Source organism: Pinus tabuliformis, chromosome 9, assembly GCF_031772625.1.
Source record: "Pinus tabuliformis cultivar Carrire ecotype Pingquan chromosome 9, CPIR1, whole genome shotgun sequence".
Classification (NCBI taxonomy): Eukaryota; Viridiplantae; Streptophyta; class Pinopsida; order Pinales; family Pinaceae; genus Pinus; species Pinus tabuliformis.
The window spans coordinates 771620147-771640403 of record NC_142307.1 but is presented as its reverse complement, the minus strand read 5'-3'; the positions used below and the strand labels follow the sequence as shown (position 1 = coordinate 771640403).

General features: G+C 38.0%; 1 pseudogene; it reads right to left on the bottom strand.

Moving 5' to 3' along the window:
* Nucleotides 1–1575: 1575 nt before the first annotated feature.
* LOC149151000 (beta-fructofuranosidase, cell wall isozyme-like) overlaps nucleotides 1576–20257 on the bottom strand; it is an 84259-nt pseudogene continuing 65577 nt past the window's right edge.

Sequence of the window (20257 nt, the reverse complement as noted above, 5' to 3'; positions counted from 1 at the left end):
TCATAATTTAGGGTATGAAAATAAGGACTTTGGATGCTAAATAATTATTCTCAAACTCAATCACCTTGGAAGAGTTCTTAAACCACAACATATGCCTATGTAGGACAATTTTGGGCTTTATATGGGATTGTGATTATTACTGGGAGGGATTTCCCACCATAGACTAGTATTAGGGCCTTAACATTTAATGAGGGATGAAATAAAGGGTCTAAGGCCCTAAATAATGATTTTGATCCTCAAGAGTTGTGTACAAGGCCTAAAATCACAAAAATGACCATAGGTACATCACCTTGTTAGTGTATGCATTCCATCAAGATACCTTAGTTAGGAATTTCCCATAGTTGAATAATTTTTGGGCTTTGGCATTAGTTAAGGGATGAAGTTAATGTCCTATGGACTTAAAAAATGATCCTTCAGTTGCTAGTCCATATATGAGGCATAAAACTACAACACATGACTATTGAAAGGAATATTTAGCCTCCCATTAGAAGTATGAGTGTCATTAGGAGGTATTGTGCACCACATACATTTATGAAGACCATGACAATGGTAGAGGGATGAAATGAAGGGACTTAGGTCTTGAATAAGGCTTTGTGGCCTTGAAATCCATGGACAAGGCTTTGAACCACCAAAAATGACCAATCTGTGGCATCTTTAGGCTTCAACCAAAAATACCTAAGAACTATTGCGAGGTATTTCGCACCATAGATAGGTCACAATACCTTCATATTATTGTGGAGAATGAAGTAAATATCCATGGGTCCTCAAAGATACATCTCAATATTCATGGCCATTGAATAGTTCTCAAACCAACACAAATGATAAATTAGGGAAGATTCAAACTCTAACTAGAAATGTGATCATTGTTGGGAGCAACTCCTAACAAAAACTAATCTAAGGGCCATGACATTTATGAGAGGGTGAAATCAAGGGCATAAGGACTTGGCTAATGCCTTTTGGGCTTGAGGGCCATGGAAGAGTTCACAAATTACCACACAAAACCCTTATGCATTACCTAATTCATAATACTTAATGGGGAGAATGATTTCATTATTGCAAAATATAAGATTGGCACAACCACTACGTCATTATTACAAAACATAAGACTAACACAATCACTATGTCATTATTGCACAATCACATTAAAATTATGATCCATAAACTAGAATCGTACAATTGTGATCCATAAACCATAATTGTAATCAACATCGAAACAAAAAATCTCAATAGATAAACATCCACACCATGATTCACTTGGATGGAAATTTTCATATGCAACAAGCAGAAGATGTTATAATTCAACCTAATTTTTTTTTTCTCATATTCTAATTCTAATGTAACACAACTCAACTCAATAATATAAGGAAATTGTGATCACAATTTTTTTTTTTCTTATGTTCTAATTCTAATGCAACACAACTTAACTTAATAATATGAAGAAATTGTGATCACACGATCACATGCCAAACAATTACACTAGGGTAAATTTTAACATGGGAACACCAAGTTTTAATAGAGAACCATCGACATCATAAATCACTTGGATTCGTATACTTGGATGGTGGTTTTCATATGCTAGGTGAAGAGGTGACAAAGGACAAGGGCCGATTTGTTATAATTAAAGACGGAGATATGGGATTTCTCATTAATCGCCATCATCAGATAACTGCTCGATGTAGTGATTGTTATCCCTCCCTTTGAAAAACTCTCCATGATTGAGTGATCAACCTATGCACACATTCGTGAATACACATATATGAATACCTTTAATCCCTCAAGTCCAATTCGATTAATGTTAACTTTAATATTGATCCATTGGCTATGTTACTCACCAATACTCTAAGCGACATCGACCGTTGGTGGGGCTTCATGCTCACAAATCCTCCATAACTCGTCTTATCCACATCCTAAGTTGTAGTATGAACCTGATATCCCACCCACCCACCCACACACACACACACACACACACACACACATTCATTCAAATTCCATATAAAAATTCTCACTTAATTTTTCAGTAAATTTAATATTAAATATAGGCCTACTATACCTACTTTGATCCAGGCAGAAGGCCACCTTTTTCCATTCAATCTTCCCTTGAAAATCTTGAAGAAGACAGCGCTCCTCTCTTTGAGATCATCAGATGCCAACACCATCAACCCGAATCCCCTCGTATTGTTGTGACTGCACAAGCTTTGAGCTGTCATTCCCTCCAACTCCTCCACTGTTTCATAATCGCCTCCCAACTCAAACTCTACCTCCACGTCCACCTGCAATGCAATCACACATATGTATATGTTATTCATATCATTATTATAATCTTAATAATATATAATTTTCCTTATTTTTATTTGAACATATGATATTCATCTCATTCTTGTAATCTTAATAATATCTATTTTTCCTTAAAAAATTTACTCACGTTGCTTCTGAATTGAATCCCTCCACCTTCATTACCGATTCTCTTTCCAAAACAACGTGGTCCTTCCTTATATTATGCTCGCGCAAAGATTCAAGCTCTGACACTGGCCACTGAACGAGGCTTCTTCTAGTAATACAATCAACCTGCACAACCCTAGGAATTACCTACACATGAAATAAGGCCTAGTATTATCATAAAGAAAGTAGAATTAGAGAAAGTAAGAAGGATAATATGATTATATATATATATATATATATATATATATATATATATATATATATATATATATATATATATACATATGTATATATATGTATATATATACTACATATATATACATATATACATATATATATATACATATATACATATATATATATATATATACATATATATATATATATATATACATATGTATATATGTATCTATATATATATATATCTATCCATATATATATATATATCTATATATATATATATATATATATATATATATATATATATATATATATATATATATATATATATATATATAAGCCCATCCTTTGTTGAGATCATCCGCCAAGCTGTCGGATTCGTTGATCCAACCCCACAGAATCCTACGGGACTTGTTATCGTCAAAAAAGGTCTTGGACGCATAAAATTTACCGTAGTCATACCTAAGACCATTGGGGCCCTCGACAGATCCATTGTCGGGGACATATCTGTCCAACTAAGGCAAGTAATGGCCCACTGTATAGTAGTCCACTTTGGTATTGTCTAAACTGTTCTTGAGAACGTGCTTCACAGAGGGACCCGTGGTTGAGGTGTCAAGGCCATGGCTGCCATAGAGGGACACCGGGTAGAAGTCCGGGCACTCCCACATTCCAGTATGCCTGGCCGAGTGCAGCGGATGTTTGGCTTTCACCCATTTAACGAAATCTTTGCTTCTGTACAGCAATGCCATTCCCACTTTATTCTTATCCCTTTTGCTGCCCACCAGGACTCGCCATCTTTGGTCTGATCCCAACCATGCCATCGTTGGATCTCTAAAGGAACTGGCGTTGATGCCAATAGGCAGCATGATGGGATTCTGCGGGATCTTCTTCCACTCCCGCAACAAAGGATCCGATGGGTCCTTGGGAACAGCCATGGCTTGAACTTGTTCCGAGGCATTGTTGCATCCTGTGTATAAGATTACGGGAGGGCCCCCTTTGTGTAGGAAAGTGGCAGATCCAGACCAGGCTCCATTGGCATCATACCATTCATCAGGGTATATAGTTGCACCAGCCAAGTGTACCCAATTTACCAGATCTCTTGAAACTGCATGCCCCCACATGATGAGTCCCCACACAACCGACTTGGGATTATATTGGTAGAACAGATGATAGTAGCCCTTGTAGAACAATGGCGCTGCGATTCAAAATCATTACAGTGCAAGTTATTTAATTATCTGTCACATAAAATCCTTTTCTTGGCATATAGAGCAAAGTATAATATTTATATTAAGCCCGCTCTAATCCACACTTGCTTCCCAAAGAAAATGACACATTTTCATTAAATCCTAGGGAAAACAATAGGATGATCAGGTAAAACACAACTTTCATTTAGACCAAAACTAAAAATGACCCTTCAACATCATATTGAAATTCATTTCTAATACTAACCATTTGGATCTTGAAAGTAATTTCCACAAATCTAGTCACACATGCACAATCATACACATTAATGACAAGAAATCTCAAATTAAGGATTAAAATTTCTACAAATGGAAAAAATAAAAATGTACAAAATAAAATATACCATTATTCTAATGTTTAACAAACTGAAAATGATATGTTGTTATATAAGCTTCTAAGAGCACTAAGGAACTTGATTTGATACTCTGAGAGCCAATAAACTAGATTCATCCCACTCATGATAAGAATCTTGCAAAACATGAAGGAGTAAAACGAAAAAGAATGGGAAAAGTAGTGAACAACCCTATTCAATTTCCATGAATCACTTACTGGCTCAAGTAAAAATCTTATAATAATGGATGGTAAGTGAGCACAGGCTAGGATATATGTATAAATCTTATAGTAATGGATGGAAAATGGGTGTAGGCTAGGATATATGTATAAATTTTACAGTAATGGATTATAACTTGGCACACACACACACACACATAGCTGGGTTTCTCACCAAATCGAAGGTGAGAGTAACATAATAAGCATAGACGCGATCATGAAAGGATCCTTATCCATCAATACTAATCAAAAGCAATTCGAGCATTGAAACCCATAATAATTACAGAATACATCGAGAGGCAACATGTCTTTGGAAATAACATTGGGACAAGGAAACATTAGCTTTATCGGTATCGGTAGAGAGTAGTATGAATAACCAATAACTATGAGTGAAAATCCATGGTTTGGCTCTTCATAAGTGATTTTGGAACAAAGCCAACTTGAACAAGTGGACGGAAACATATCATTATGTATAATAAGATTATTTTAGAAGGAATAGTGTGATAAATTGTACAACCCTCAACTGCAAAAGGAATTAGAAGGGAATAGGTTGACACTTTGACTCTTTTTAATGATAATGATTGGGTTGATCATTATGCCAATTCCAATGTCAACCACCACCAATGACGATGTTTCTCTCTTGAATTCTGGAGTGGCTAAATTGAGTAGCATGCATGACAATCATCTTATATACGAATGACCTCTTTTGAGTAGTTGGCATGGCAGTCATTGTTAGGTACCTATAATACTAGTGTATCACCCCTATTATTATTGTTGTGCCCATGTAGTCCCCATAATGTTATTTTTTTGCCCTTATATTATTATTGTTATATAGGCCCTGATTATATTGTGACCCTTAGATTCCTATATATACAAAGGAGGTATTGTCATTTGTACCATCCAAAATTTTTTCATTTATGTAATGTAAAGTAGGTTTCCCCCTCGAAGAGGATAATTTTTAACTCGTTGATCTATCTTTTTGTGATCTAGTTGCATAACATTTGGTTTCAGGGCTTTGGATTCTAGGGTTTTGCTTCTTCAAACAGTTCATACTGGAATTTCTGCTATAACTTTTTTTCTACGAGGATTTAGAAGTTAAAATTTTGACAATGTGGAGCTTACATCTCGATGAAATTCTTGTACAAATTACAGGTCTTGGTTCGCTATAGTTTATGAGATATGATCCGAGGAAGTTAGGGTTTTTGCAGGTTTTAGAATTCAGTCTCAAATAGGTGACCTAGGGAAAATCGTCATAATTTTTTTTTCATGCATAGGATTTAAATTTTGTAAAAGTGTGTGAAATTTCACTGACTATAGTCTTGTGTGTATTAATTTCAGGGCTGAAGGTTGAAATAGTGACATGTGATATCTTGTAAAACTTCACTCTATGGAACCAATCCATAATCAGGTCATCGTGGGAGATTTGGAATAAATATTTCTTGAAGAATCCAATATTGGTCAGTCTTATGGGGTTGGAAAGAAGCCTCATAGGGTTACCACAAGAAGAAATTTTAGAAATTTGAGATCTGAAATTATAGAGTTACAACCATTTCAAGTTTGAGCTCCTAAAAGAAAAAATTTGTGTGTATTTCTTTTAAAATTTCATAACTTTGGGTTGAAAAATCAGTTTGAAGTGATTCCAAGGGCATATTGAAGCATATATATCAATATGGGTTCTAAAATTCCTCCCAAGAAAAATAATTCCACACCCATTAAGCCCTCACAAAAATATACTATGATGCATGGAGAGGAAGAATTGCAACATGATATATCAAAATTATGGGACCAAGTGCAACAAATTTCGCTCTCACAAAAAGCAACCAAATATTAACTAAAAGGGTGCATGGATGGTTTAAAAGAAGAAATAAAAGATTACATGGATGTTTTAAAAGGTGACATAGATGGTTTAAAAGGAAACATGAATGGTTTAAAATCATACATGGAAGGTTTGAAGGAAGGTTTAACAAAGTTGTTGCAAGGAAGGCTTCCCGATGGTGACAAGGTAATCCATGAAAATCGTGATGAGGAAAAAAGGAATATGAATTACAATTTTAGAGACTCCATTGTGGGGTTTAAGAACCACCACATTCCAAGTATAGATATGAGGAAGTTTGATGGCAAGGATCCGGTAACATGGATACTACAAATGGAGCAATATTTTGATCTATAGGATGTGCAACCCTCACAAAAGGTATGCATTGCATATTTATATTTAGAACCCAATCAGTTTGTATGGTATAGATGGCTTTGTTCTCGTAAACCACTTGTCACCTGGTCAATATTCACAGAAGAAATGATAGCACATTATGAAGATACAAAGAGAAACACCTTCTTTATCTAGTTTATAAATCTCAAACAAAAGGGTTCAATGGCAAAGCACATTGAAGAATTCCAAAAATTGAATATTAGGGTAACCGATATTCTAGAGGAGCATAGGATTGATGTCTTCATAGGGACTTTAAAAGATAACATCCAACATGAGGTTCGCCTTTGGGAACCTGATTCATTGGAGAAGGCATTCATGGTGGCAAAAAAAGTTGAAAGCAAAATTATGGCAACAAAGAAGTCTACCACTCACAACTATAAAGATGGAAGTGTTGTTGCTTCTAGTATTCCACAACATACAACGTTGACACAACAATAATTGGAGGAAAAAATAGCAAAAGGGATTTGTTATAGTTGTGATATAAAATACAATAAAGGTCATAAGCACGTCATAAGTGTGTCGAGAAGAAATTATTCTACATAGATTGTGAAGAGGAGGAAGAAGAGGTAAAAGAAACATAAAAAGAGCATATACACTAGGAACCAACCCTAGAGAAAGAAGAAATGAATCAGACCATATCTTGTAATGCATTGGCAGGAATTACCACTCCTCAATCTCTTAAGATAGAAGGATATGTCAAGAAGAAAAAGGTAATAGTGTTGACTGATTCAGGTAGTACCTATAATTTTATTCTTTGTAAGATAGCCAAGGAATTGAATTGCTTCCTATATCCAACACCAGAGTTTCAAGTGATGGCTGCAAATGGAGGAACTATAAATTTCTCTAGAAAGTGCCATAATATCAAACTAAACATGGAGGAATATGTATTGAATATTCCAATGATTTCCATTCCAATTGGTGGTGTTGATGTTGTAATAGGAGTCCAATGGTTACAATCTTTGGGAACGATAACTTTCAATTTTCAAGAATTTTTCTTGAATTGTTTTTGGGAAGGTGTTAGAGTCGGTCTGGTCATCCCTCCATTAGAGATCAAAACTCTTTTTGCATTTCATGTTTAGGTGTTCCCATATCGCTCGATCAGTTGCATTTCGTTAGGAGCATGCCATAAATCTGATGGAAGGGCTTTTCTCATTCACCCCCCTCATGTTTTGCACTGCTGGCTCAGGTTTGTCCATCAAAATCAATTTTTAAGAGTCATTTGCAGTCCTGTTGCAATTTTTAGGTCTTAACAGTCATTTTAGTCATTAGGTCTAGGGTCAGTCAATTTGGTCTTCGACAAAGTCTAATAAAGCCAACAGGCCAAAGGGAGGTCCTTGATAAGTTGTTATCTCAAGAGATTCTTATCGTCATATGGATGGATTATGACTTCTCTTCAAAACTCTGTTTTGAAGATAAGTCGACATTTCGTTTTTTGTAATAATTTTTCAAAATTTTCAGTTCTTGAATTCTCCAGGCGCAGCCCTGGTCTCCTTTGCCAAACATAAACGCCTATATCCCTGCAAAAAATCAACCAATTTCATCATTTTGAGTCCAGAAAATCAATGAGAAAGCCAAAAGACAAAGTTTCATTAAATGACAAAGTGCCATAGTCAAAAACATTATGAAGGAAGAAGTAAAACTTTAAACCATCTCTTGTCAAGATATTTCAAAACTATTTATCCCTTTGCAACAAGTGTCTTTCATAATCCAAGGGAGAAATTGTGTTTCGAAAGTGCAAGAGAAAAATAGTGAGTGGAAGAGGCCGATTGTGTGACTTGGAGGTGGCACGGCGCATATAGCAGGTGGCGCGATGCACATAGAGCGCGCGGCGCACTAGGATTTTTCACCCAGTGTAATTTATAACGAGCGCGACACATATAAAGAGCGTGGCGCACTGGGTCTTGAGCATGGCGCATATAGCCTTAAGCCCAGAACTTGCTTGGAATTTCACCAATTCGCCCATACCTTGCATGAATTCGCCAGGTAGGCCCTCATTCTTGCTGTTGCTTTGAATTTGGTGATAAGTGTGAGTGGTTTATGGGTGGTAGCATTTGAAACAAAATCTAAATCCTCCCTTTAAAATACATTCAAAGAAAATTTGCTGTGGGGTCTTGACTTATTGATTGGTCGCCAAGGACTATCCCCTTCCCCATTTCCCTTTTGTTTCCTCATTTCCTACCCCCCCCCCCCCATCAAGCTCATCAATCCAACATTGCACTCAAATCCCAAAACTCCTAAACCCTACCCTATAAAATCCCCAAACCCTCCTACATGTTCCTAAACAAAATTCCCCCCCATAACCCCTATCCCCATCATATTATTCCCCTTCCTAACACTCCCTTTTTGCATTGTTCCCCTTGGTGGCAGATCTCACAAAAACACCTAGTTTCATACCATCATCAAAGGGCAGTACAAGCACAGTACACATGAAAAATTTTGGGCACAACAGAAGTTTTTTCTCCCTGTGTGCCGCGCCACTGGTGCGACGCTTAGGATTGGGAGCTCCAAATCACAAATGGTTTGCATTATTGGATTCAGCATGAAAAATCATGCCTGCTGATGCATGGACAATAATTTTGGGTAAGTTTTGAGTCCCCAAGAGGTCAAAAACACCCTAAAAATGACCTCTCCGCCCCTAATTTCACACACAGGAAGTAGTCTTGGGAGATTGAGGTTTTGGAGGGGCAAATGGGCACCAAATTCAGAAATTCCACTTAGGTTGGAAACTAGACAGGCAGGGCTTTCCAACAAGTACACTTGGGCTCAATTTGGACTTCAACAAGTGCCTCAAAATCAGCACCAAAGTAGCGTGGCGCATATAGAAATTAGCACGGCGCACAGAGGTTTTTTGCCCAATTTTTCATCTTCCAGCTCAGAAATTCGGCCAGTTTGACTAGTTTTGCTTTGTGATGTAATTTTTGACTTATCTTGATGTAATTGAGTGAACATGATGTAATTTTGACACTTAGTTACTTGTTCTAGAAGATTCATTCACCAAAGAGTGAAAATTCAATGAATGAATCAGTTTCCTACCTTATAGAGGCAAGTTGTTTTGACTACCTAGATTTTAGTGCTTTGTTTAGAATTGGTTGAAACAGCTCCTAGAGGGATGAGCTCGACCCCTAGAGTCAAGGGAAGAGGTTGGATTGCCTATATTATGTAATTTCTAAGTCATTTTCAGGGTTGGACTCTTGGGAAAAGTTTGGCACTCTATTGTGCATTGTATCTCTGCATTTTTGGCAACGGAAAGACCAGGGTTTTGCAGCACTGTTTGGGATCCATGTGGCTTTATGTTTTGATGGTGTGCTTCTCTGAGTAATTGTAAGTTTATCTAGTGTCATGTGTATCATTTTCATGCTTCTTCTTCTGAATTTGAACAAATCAGTGATTAAGGTAGAATCCATAACTACTATGCTCTGGCTTTGGATTTGCTTAAATTTTCATGTTTTCTTCAGTTTAAGGAGAATCCTTGACTCTCTCTTTCTCTCCTTAGCTCCTCACTTGTTAGATATACCCATATCACATTCTTTAAAGCATCAAAGTGATTACCTTCCTTGACCCAATCAGACCTCTGCAGAAACTGTGCCTCATCCCCGAGCCCAAATTTGCCTTTCCCATTTTTTCAACAAAAACCCTCAAAAACCAAATCAAATCCCTGCACTTAATACCTAGCCTAAGATTAGTTGCAAATTATTCATCTCGAGCCTCATTGATTACCTTTTGCCGAGATTGACCTGGAGAGAGCCCTCTCCTGTCCTCGTAGGGCTAGCTACAAGGCTGAGCGTGGTTTGATGTGGACCTAGAACCTTGTCTTTTCAACCTGAGACAAATCTAGGCCCTAACATAGTGGCGACTCCACTGGGGATCAAAATGGTTTGCTTGTTGATGTCATTTGTTTTATAGCTATAGACGGAGCCTGAATTTATGCCATGTAGTCTTCGAAATGCTTTTGCTTTGCATTAGCGGAAGTAGATAAACGCTGCTTAAGTCAATCTCTAGTCTAGCTTGTAAACGTGACATCTAACTTGTTAGTTACGCCGGTACATTTATCAAGTTCAGATCTGATTGTTGATGGTGGACAACGATCAGACACTGGAAAGGCTAAAATCATTCACCTGGCGATTCCAAATCAGTTTCAAGATCAGATACAAGGACTCCATTGGAGGATGAACCTGACCAGCAAAAACATGAAAGGACAATATGGACAGACCAGGTGTTCAAGTTGGAATTTCATCCAAGGCATTTTGTTCTTTGTTATAAATTATTTCTTCTCTTTTCTCGAGAATTTCAAGAAGGCTTTGCAAAGTATATTGTATCTGAGAAGAGATCCTCGACCTGCAGTTGATTCTTTCCCTTTGAAGATGGTAAATACCAAAGATTTGCATGCCTTTGAGCTTGATCAAGACCCTTCTTCTGAATCTTGTGTTGACCCTCTTCAGAGTGATGAACCTAAAGAAAACAAAACTGATCTTGTAGCTCTTGTATATACTCCTACACCTTTTATAGTCCCGGATAGGTATAAACCTCTTGTTTTACCTTCTGTTCTTCATGCTTTTGCCAAAAACATTGGTCTATACTTGCTGAGGTTTGATCGTGAAAGTAAGAATGTCAACGCTGAGCAACATGTGTAGAATGTTGAGTATTTTCTAGACCTTTTTGAGGTTGATGAAGAAGATGTCAGTATTAGGCTTTTTGCTCTTTCTTTGCAAGGAAAAGTCAAGAGTTGGTTCAAAACCCTACCTGATGCGGGCATCTCAAATTTCCAGCAGTTCGTCAAGGTTTTTCTCGACAGGTGGATGATTGGACATAACCTTTTCTTGATTATAGAAGAGTATAACCAGCTGAAAAGATTGCCAGGGGAGACAGTACAACAATTTTCAGCCAGATTTAATCAAATTTATTATTCAATGCCGGTTGATATAAGACCTCCTCCTAGATCTGCTCTCTTGCACTATCTGGGTGCCTTTGATCCAGAAATGGAGTTTCATCTGAGAGAAAGGAATGTCGCAACACTTGAAGAGATGCAAAACAGTGCAGTAAATGTAGAGGCTCACTTGTTGATCTGAAAGGCAAGGTTGAAGGAAGAAGAGATGAAAAACATAGATCCAGAGGAATCAACATCTTTAGAGGTGAAGATTGACATTTGGTAAGTGCAGTGTAAAAGATGATGGACAAGATCAACACAAGGAATGAGAATAGTGTTCAAGTCCATCGCTTGTTGATTGAAGAAGAACAAATGGCCACTCCAAAACATTTTGTTTCTTATCCTATTTGTCATAGATCTGATAATGATTGTTTTGTAGATCATCTTGGAGAAGAGAGAACTATTGATATGACATGTATGCTTGATGATGTGTTTTATGTTGGAAATAATACTGAGAGGGGGGGGGGTGAATCAGTATTATCAGATCAATAAAACTTTTTCAATGCTCAAAAACATATACGCTACTTCAGTTAAGTGAACCCGCGTGTACACGCTGCTGTGTCTAAAGCAACTAGCGTATATCCAGAAATCTTATGATTCAGTTAGCTTATCTTCAGTAAATGCATCAGAACATTATTAACCATATTAACAGTAAACAGGTGCAGTATAACAGAACAGATCATCACACAAAAGCCACACACATGAACACAAAGATATAAGGTGGAAACCCAATGTGGGTGAAAACCACCTGCTGCAAGTCATCTCAATCTTCTTCTTAATAAGAAAATTCTTTTACAATATTTGTACTGGTGCAGTCTTATACCAGTACGGGAGCTACAACCCCCTTTGCTTTTGTACTAGCCGATCCATTTACTAGTACATAGGCTGCTACCTGCTACAATGCTCCAAAGATCTCCCTTAGCTTTTGTACTAGCTTAGATACTAGTACGTAGGTGCTTGCCTACAATCTTCTCTCCTCCAGGTACCACGTTTCATCAATTTTCAGACTGGATACACTGAAGCACAACACATAATCTGAAAGGCCACATTTCATCCAATTTTCATACTGGACCCATAACTATCATTGAAGCTCAAAACAATCATTAAACCCTGAATCACTGAAACCCTGTTAACAACAGTCACCAGAACACAGAGCAGACACAGAACTCTGTAATAACCATCAGATCCATCTGCAACTTCAAAAATCAAGCTTTACAATGTATACGCTACTTTGATGAATCAAAACCGCGTGTATACGCGCTTTTGCCAAAGACAACCCGCGTACAGATCTAAAAATAATTTCTCATAACTTGCAGCTGTACCAGACATCAATCATACTCATAACACTTACAGAACAATACATGCGTCAGTATGTAGATCTAGAATAAGCATCATAAAGATAGTTCATTTCAAACCATTTGATCCCGATCTCTCCTTAGATCTTGCTCTCCATCAACCGATGAGATCTCTCCTTAGCTCAGATCAAGCAATGCATCATCAACCCATAACCTGCATACTGGATCTAATGCTTCATCAGATATTCAAGACATTTCAGATGCACTTGCCTAATGATTTCCTTCTCCTTATATAGCCTTAGGCCTTGCTCAATACCAAGAGCCAAAACCATAGTAACACAATACCATCAACTTCAAAACTAGGGATCGACACGCCCGTCGAGACACAATGGTCCGAAACCATAGGCACAACTTCCAAGGACTAACCGCCATGGACCAAAGGTACTTTTCCACATACACGCGCTTTTGCTGAAGCCAACCTGCGTGTACACGCGACTTGGGATTAACGAACCTGCGTGTATGAACTTTCTCTTCTTCTTATAGTCTGATCATCAATTCCTTGCTGCTGACCTTCTGTACTATGATTTGTCATCAGTGAGGTTTGCCATCAAGGACAACACTCATCTCATAATGCCAACAATCTCCCCCTTTGGACTTGATGGCAAAGCTAATTTGTCACACTTAGAACTATCATCTGATTCCTTTGAGCTGTCCTCCATCAGTCACATCTGATATCTCTTCTGAAGATTCATCCAGTTATACATAAGTGAGATATTCTTCTATGAGAGGGTTGCCATGATATCTCTTCTGAAGATTCACCCAGTTATACATAAGTGAGATATTCTTCTATGAGAGGGTTGCCATCAAGTTCAACACATGCATCATAATGCCAACAATCTCCCCCTTTGGACTTGATGGCAACAACACCAAATCACTCTCCCCCTTTGACATCAAGGGCAAAGGGTGGACCAAGATATTCTCTTCCTTTGCTGAATCATTCCACTGTCCATACTCCCCCTGAGTACCTGCTGAAATCTCTGAATAGTCTCCCCCTTTGTATATGCCAAGGTGTACCAATCTATCCATGCTCCCTCTGAGTACATGCTGAATCTCTGTTCTTGCTGAAGTGTGCTGATCATGCTCTCCCTGACTGTAAGCAAGTTCTACAAAAGATGTTCTTCAAGAAGAACATGACTCTATACATCATAAAAGACCTTCCTATCACTTAGGACTCATACATACATCCATCTCTCAACTAAGTGAGGATAAACAAGAAAATGACTCATCCACCCAACCAAGTGGGGATACATCAAAAATTTACATATGACAACCAAACACATTGCATCAATCATCCCAGGCATAGTGGGGAAACCAAAATAGGCCGTTACATGACCTTGACACCATGAAAGAGATATCACAAAAGAGATATATGACATAGAGACGTAAGAACTAGACCAAGACTTATGAAAGTCACTAGCAGCATCTGATAATCACCATTCAGATCAAAAACCAAGAGATCCTTCTGTTCTCCTTTCGCCTTTGTTCCATCTGAAACCAACAACAAAAGTGAACCAGAACCAAAAACTTTAAGATAATGCCAACAATGCATCATTGGAAGATTATCTGCTCCCCCTGAACCTGTGCCAGATGATCTCTGTCAGACCCATATCAGACTTTCTGCAACCAACATCTGTCCCTGCTGATTTTCTTCAAAACTCCATATACGCGTCTGTATACACATAAACAAGCGTATATACGCGGATATCCCTTACGCAACACGCGTATACCATATACGCGACTATCCTCTTGTAAAATGGCGTATGCACGCGAATATCCTTTAAACAGCACGCATACACAAATTTCCATATCAACAACCTGTAAATGTCCTGCAGCAAGGTATGTCTGAACATAGATGTCAACTCCTCCTTTTAAACATCATCATGAAATCATTCACATTACATGTGAAACCACCATAGCCATTACATCAACGTCAAGATCTACAAGATCCAAGTATCATTTCTTGGGAACATATGCATCAATCATCATATGTAAGTATCAACCTATCATCATATAGATAAGAACTCATCACCATGTCTCCAATAAAGCAACTTTGAGTAGTCATCCATGTGTCAGCACTATGTATCTTGAGCTCAAGCTCATTTGACAAAACTTCTTGATATCATCAACAGCAACAATCCTTATCCACATGAGTGCCTGCATCATAACTGTATGATCTTTATGCATATGACAACAGCAGTATATAAGTGACTCATCATCAAGTGAGGAAGATGTGTATTCAAGCTTTGTACTTCTCCTTGTTCTTATGAAGATCACCATGTAAGCACCATACATGCATCATCAAAGAATCAACCATAAATCTGATCTGAACATCTTCTATGTATCTTCAAGAATCATATGAGAGTTTATCATAGACAACTCACAACCACATCATAGCAAGATATATCATTTAGCCATATAAGAATCATCACCAAGGATTATTAACCATAATGCCAACAATGAATTACTAAAGGCATATGCTCCCCCTCAACCAGTGCCATCTGTTAGATCTGATCATGCATATATCAGCAATAAGCATCAAAAACATCATCATCCTCAAGTTAGGATCAAAAACACTTCTAGACATCATACAAGTAACAAAACATTTCCACACATCCTCAGCAGACTGTAACCAATAGAGAAAATAATAGACTGAATCATATCAGATCCTTTTTCTGATCCTGTCCCCACTGCTTTTCCTCAGACTGACATATACGCGACTTTGCAGTGTCTAACTCGCGTATATACGCGACTTCCCTTTAAGGAACTTGCGTATGAGATTCAGGACACTGATGTTTTACACTTTCAGCTCCCCCTGAGTCTGATATGTCTGTGCTGTGCTGTGTCTCAATACATTGTGCCGACTGTACTTCCTTCTTCCTCCATATCTTCAAGTGTGATGAGGTTTTCTTCTTTTGGTGTGATGTCCATCCTTTGTTCCTGCATTCCTTTGCTATATGTCCAAGCTTGTTACATGCATAACATCTAACATGTTTCATGTTCCTCCTGTAGCAATCAGCAGCTTTGTGACCAAACATATTGCAAGAAAAGCAATATCCATTAAAGTACCTTGAATGTGATGATCTTTCTACATGATGGTCTTGAACCCTTCTTCTTCCATATCTAGCTGCAATATGTCCAAGATTATGACATACATAACATTCAACATTATTCATAGGAGGAGTAAAAGATCTTCTTTGAGGAGTCTCTTTCCTTGATTGTTGATGGGATTGACCTTTCATCTCCTTGTTGATCATTTTAGATTTCTCTTTAGAGTTCCTTGCCTCACCTTGTGAACTAGATTCACCTTCAACAGATTCATGAAAACCAAGACCAGTCTTGATAGCAGGAGACCTTTGACTACTAAGAATATCATCTAAGACTTTAGAACTATCTTGAAATCGTAAAAGCTTATCCTTTTCTTCTAGTTTACCTTTCAAGATATTTACCTCAACCTGAAGCTGTTCTTCCTTTTCAAGAGATTGCTTTTTCAAATCTTCTTCATCTTTCCTTCCTTCTTCCATTTGTTCCCTTAGTTTGAGAATCTCCTTTTCTTGTTCTTCATTCAGATCCTGCTGCATTTGACGAACTCGGAAGGCACATTCTAGTTGAGATTTTAAGCTGGTGGCTTCATTTTCTTGTTTTGCAATAGCTTGGAGTAGATCTGTATTCTGCTTCTTTGATTCTTCAAGATCTCCTTTTAGTGAGAGGATTGTAGCTTCAAGATTTTCATAGTAGCTGGATCTATCTTTGAGTTTCTTGATGGTTGTGCTTCTTTCGTTGACTTCTTTTCTTAATGATGTCACTTCATGCTGCAATTTTTGACATTGGTCTTCCTTGTCCTTGAGTAGCTTTCTTACCTTGTTTCCTTCTTCTAGTTGGGCCTTTAGTTTGGTAACTTCTTCTTTGAAAGCACATTCCCTTTTGTTCAATAGATCTTGTTGATCTTTAACTTTGTCTGTAAGCCTTCTAAATACTGCCTCTATTTGATACTTTTCTTGCTCACCCATAAAAGCATGTTCAGTAGTTTCACTATCACTTCCATCACTTTCACAAGGAAATATAGCAGGAACATCAGAGGATAACACATTCATACCTGATAATGATTCTGAATCTGATTCTGAATCTGAAGAACTTCTTATACCTAATCCCCAATCGACTCTCCCACTGTCATAGTCCTTCTGAGATGTCTTCTTCTTCTTATGAGCTTTCTTCTTAAGCTTCTTTCCCATTGTTCCACGGATCTCCTTCAAGCGATCAAGCTTCTACCAAAGGACCGGCTCTGATACCAATTGTTGGAAATAATACTGAGAGGGGGGGGTGAATCAGTATTATCAGATCAATAAAACTTTTTCAATGCTCAAAAACATATACGCTACTTCAGTTAAGTGAACTCGCGTGTACACGCTGCTGTGTCTAAAGCAACTAGCGTATATCCAGAAATCTTATGATTCAGTTAGCTTATCTTCAGTAAATGCATCAGAACATTATTAACCATATTAACAGTAAACAGGTGCAGTATAACAGAACAGATCATCACACAAAAGCCACACACATGAACACAAAGATATAAGGTGGAAACCCAATGTGGGTGAAAACCACCTGCTGCAAGTCATCTCAATCTTCTTCTTAATAAGAAAATTCTTTTACAATATTTGTACTGGTGCAGTCTTATACCAGTACGGGAGCTACAACCCCCTTTGCTTTTGTACTAGCCGATCCATTTACTAGTACACAGGCTGCTACCTGCTACAATGCTCCAAAGATCTCCCTTAGCTTTTGTACTAGCTTAGATACTAGTACGTAGGTGCTTGCCTACAATCTTCTCTCCTCCAGGTACCACGTTTCATCAATTTTCAGACTGGATACACTGAAGCACAACACATAATCTGAAAGGCCACATTTCATCCAATTTTCATACTGGACCCATAACTATCATTGAAGCTCAAAACAATCATTAAACCCTGAATCACTGAAACCATGTTAACAACAGTCACCAGAACACAGAGCAGACACAGAACTCTGTAATAACCATCAGATCCATCTGCAACTTCAAAAATCAAGCTTTACAATGTATACGCTACTTTGATGAATCAAAACCGCGTGTATACGCGCTTTTGCCAAAGACAACCCGCGTACAGATCTAAAAATAATTTCTCATAACTTGCAGCTGTACCAGACATCAATCATACTCATAACACTTACAGAACAATACATGCGTCAGTATGTAGATATAGAATAAGCATCATAAAGATAGTTCATTTCAAACCATTTGATCTCGATCTCTCCTTAGATCTTGCTCTCCATCAACCGATGAGATCTCTCCTTAGCTCAGATCAAGCAATGCATCATCAACCCATAACCTGCATACTGGATCTAATGCTTCATCAGATATTCAAGACATTTCAGATGCACTTGCCTAATGATTTCCTTCTCCTTATATAGCCTTAGGCCTTGCTCAATACCAAGAGCCAAAACCATAGTAACACAATACCATCAACTTCAAAACTAGGGATCGACACGCCCGTCGAGACACAATGGTCCGAAACCATAGGCACAACTTCCAAGGACTAACCGCCATGGACCAAAGGTACTTTTCCACATACACGCGCTTTTGCTGAAGCCAACCTGCGTGTACACGCGACTTGGGATTAACGAACCTGCGTGTATGAACTTTCTCTTCTTCTTATAGTCTGATCATCAATTCCTTGCTGCTGACCTTCTGTACTATGATTTGTCATCAGTGAGGTTTGCCATCAAGGACAACACTTATCTCATAATGCCAACAATCTCCCCCTTTGGACTTGATGGCAAAGCTAATTTGTCACACTTAGAACTATCATCTGATTCCTTTGAGCTGTCCTCCATCAGTCACATCTGATATCTCTTCTGAAGATTCATCCAGTTATACATAAGTGAGATATTCTTCTATGAGAGGGTTGCCATGATATCTCTTCTGAAGATTCACCCAGTTATACATAAGTGAGATATTCTTCTATGAGAGGGTTGCCATCAAGTTCAACACATGCATCATAATGCCAACATTTTATATTGATGATTTTCCTCAGTTTGATCAGTATGATGATGATTATGTTCTCCAAAAAGAAGCTAATCTTGCAGACAAATCAACAGCTAGTTTGTGGGAGGAGGAAGTTCACTTACAACAGCTCGAATACAATGTTCAGCCGATGCATATCAGCTATGACAATGACGAGGAAAGTGCAGAAAATTTTGAAGTAAGTGAAGGATCTTTGCCTTTTTGTTTTGCTTCGTTTCAGTTCATCAGAGACAACATTCATGCAATCAGAAATCAGCTGTCAAAAAGTCCTGATTTGGACCATCTTGAGGGCAATGAAAACCTTGTTCAAGACTTCTCATATTCAGCTTTGCAGTCCCCGAAAACCATTGCTTGTCAAGTTGCAAATAAAGAATTGGAAGCTAGAACATATGCTCAGATGATGCAAGATGATTCCATACCATTTTGTTTCGAATAATTTCAGTTTTTGAAGGGAAAATTGCATAGTACATCTTCGGTAAAGAATGAGCAACATGTAGGCAATCATGTAACCACATTGGAACCAATAGAAAATGGGTTGCAGCAGACTTTTCAAGTTTTACATGATCCACTAGCTGATATTTTGGATGAGGTTTGTAGTCAAAGTCCTTCTCCATTGACTACATGTGAGCCTGAAACGTGTACTGATATAAACTTGACCCGGCAGCTAGTTTCTTTGTCATTTTCAGCAGGAGTCTCGTTACAAAGCTCATATCAAAGTTTTCATTCATGGTATGAAGAGAAGAGAAGTAATCCATTGGATGAGCTAAGTCCCAGTGTGCATGAATTTCAAGATCCTTATGCAGTGTTTTTGGAGGCGGATAGAGAATCCATAGCATTCAACGGATCTGTTTCCAAGTTGTCATGGGAGTTGCCTTTCAGTAGTTCTCTCTTGTTGTTCATAAGCGAGCACTTGTGAAGAATTCAAACAGTAGACAGAATACTTACTTGGTTACATTGGTTGTTTCATTTCACTTGATCAGGTGATGAATGAAACTGTTAGAGTAGGGTTTGATGAATAAGCTCCATTTTGAGCATATTTTCCAGTTTGTCGGTTGTGTTTAAGTATCGAGTCAGTTTTTAGTTGAGTGAGAGTTAGTTTGTGTTGGCTTGAGATAGATTTCAGTCAAATAAATGAGTCAAAGTCTTGTGTCGTTTGCCGAAATAATGGATTCCATTGCCCAATGGATGAAGGCACTGTCTGCTCTCCCAAAGATCTGCCATTCTTGGCACCTCCAAGGAGCTACCATCCCCATAGGAGCCAATGCCAGAGTCGGTCTGGTCATCCCTCCGTCAGAGATCAAAACTCT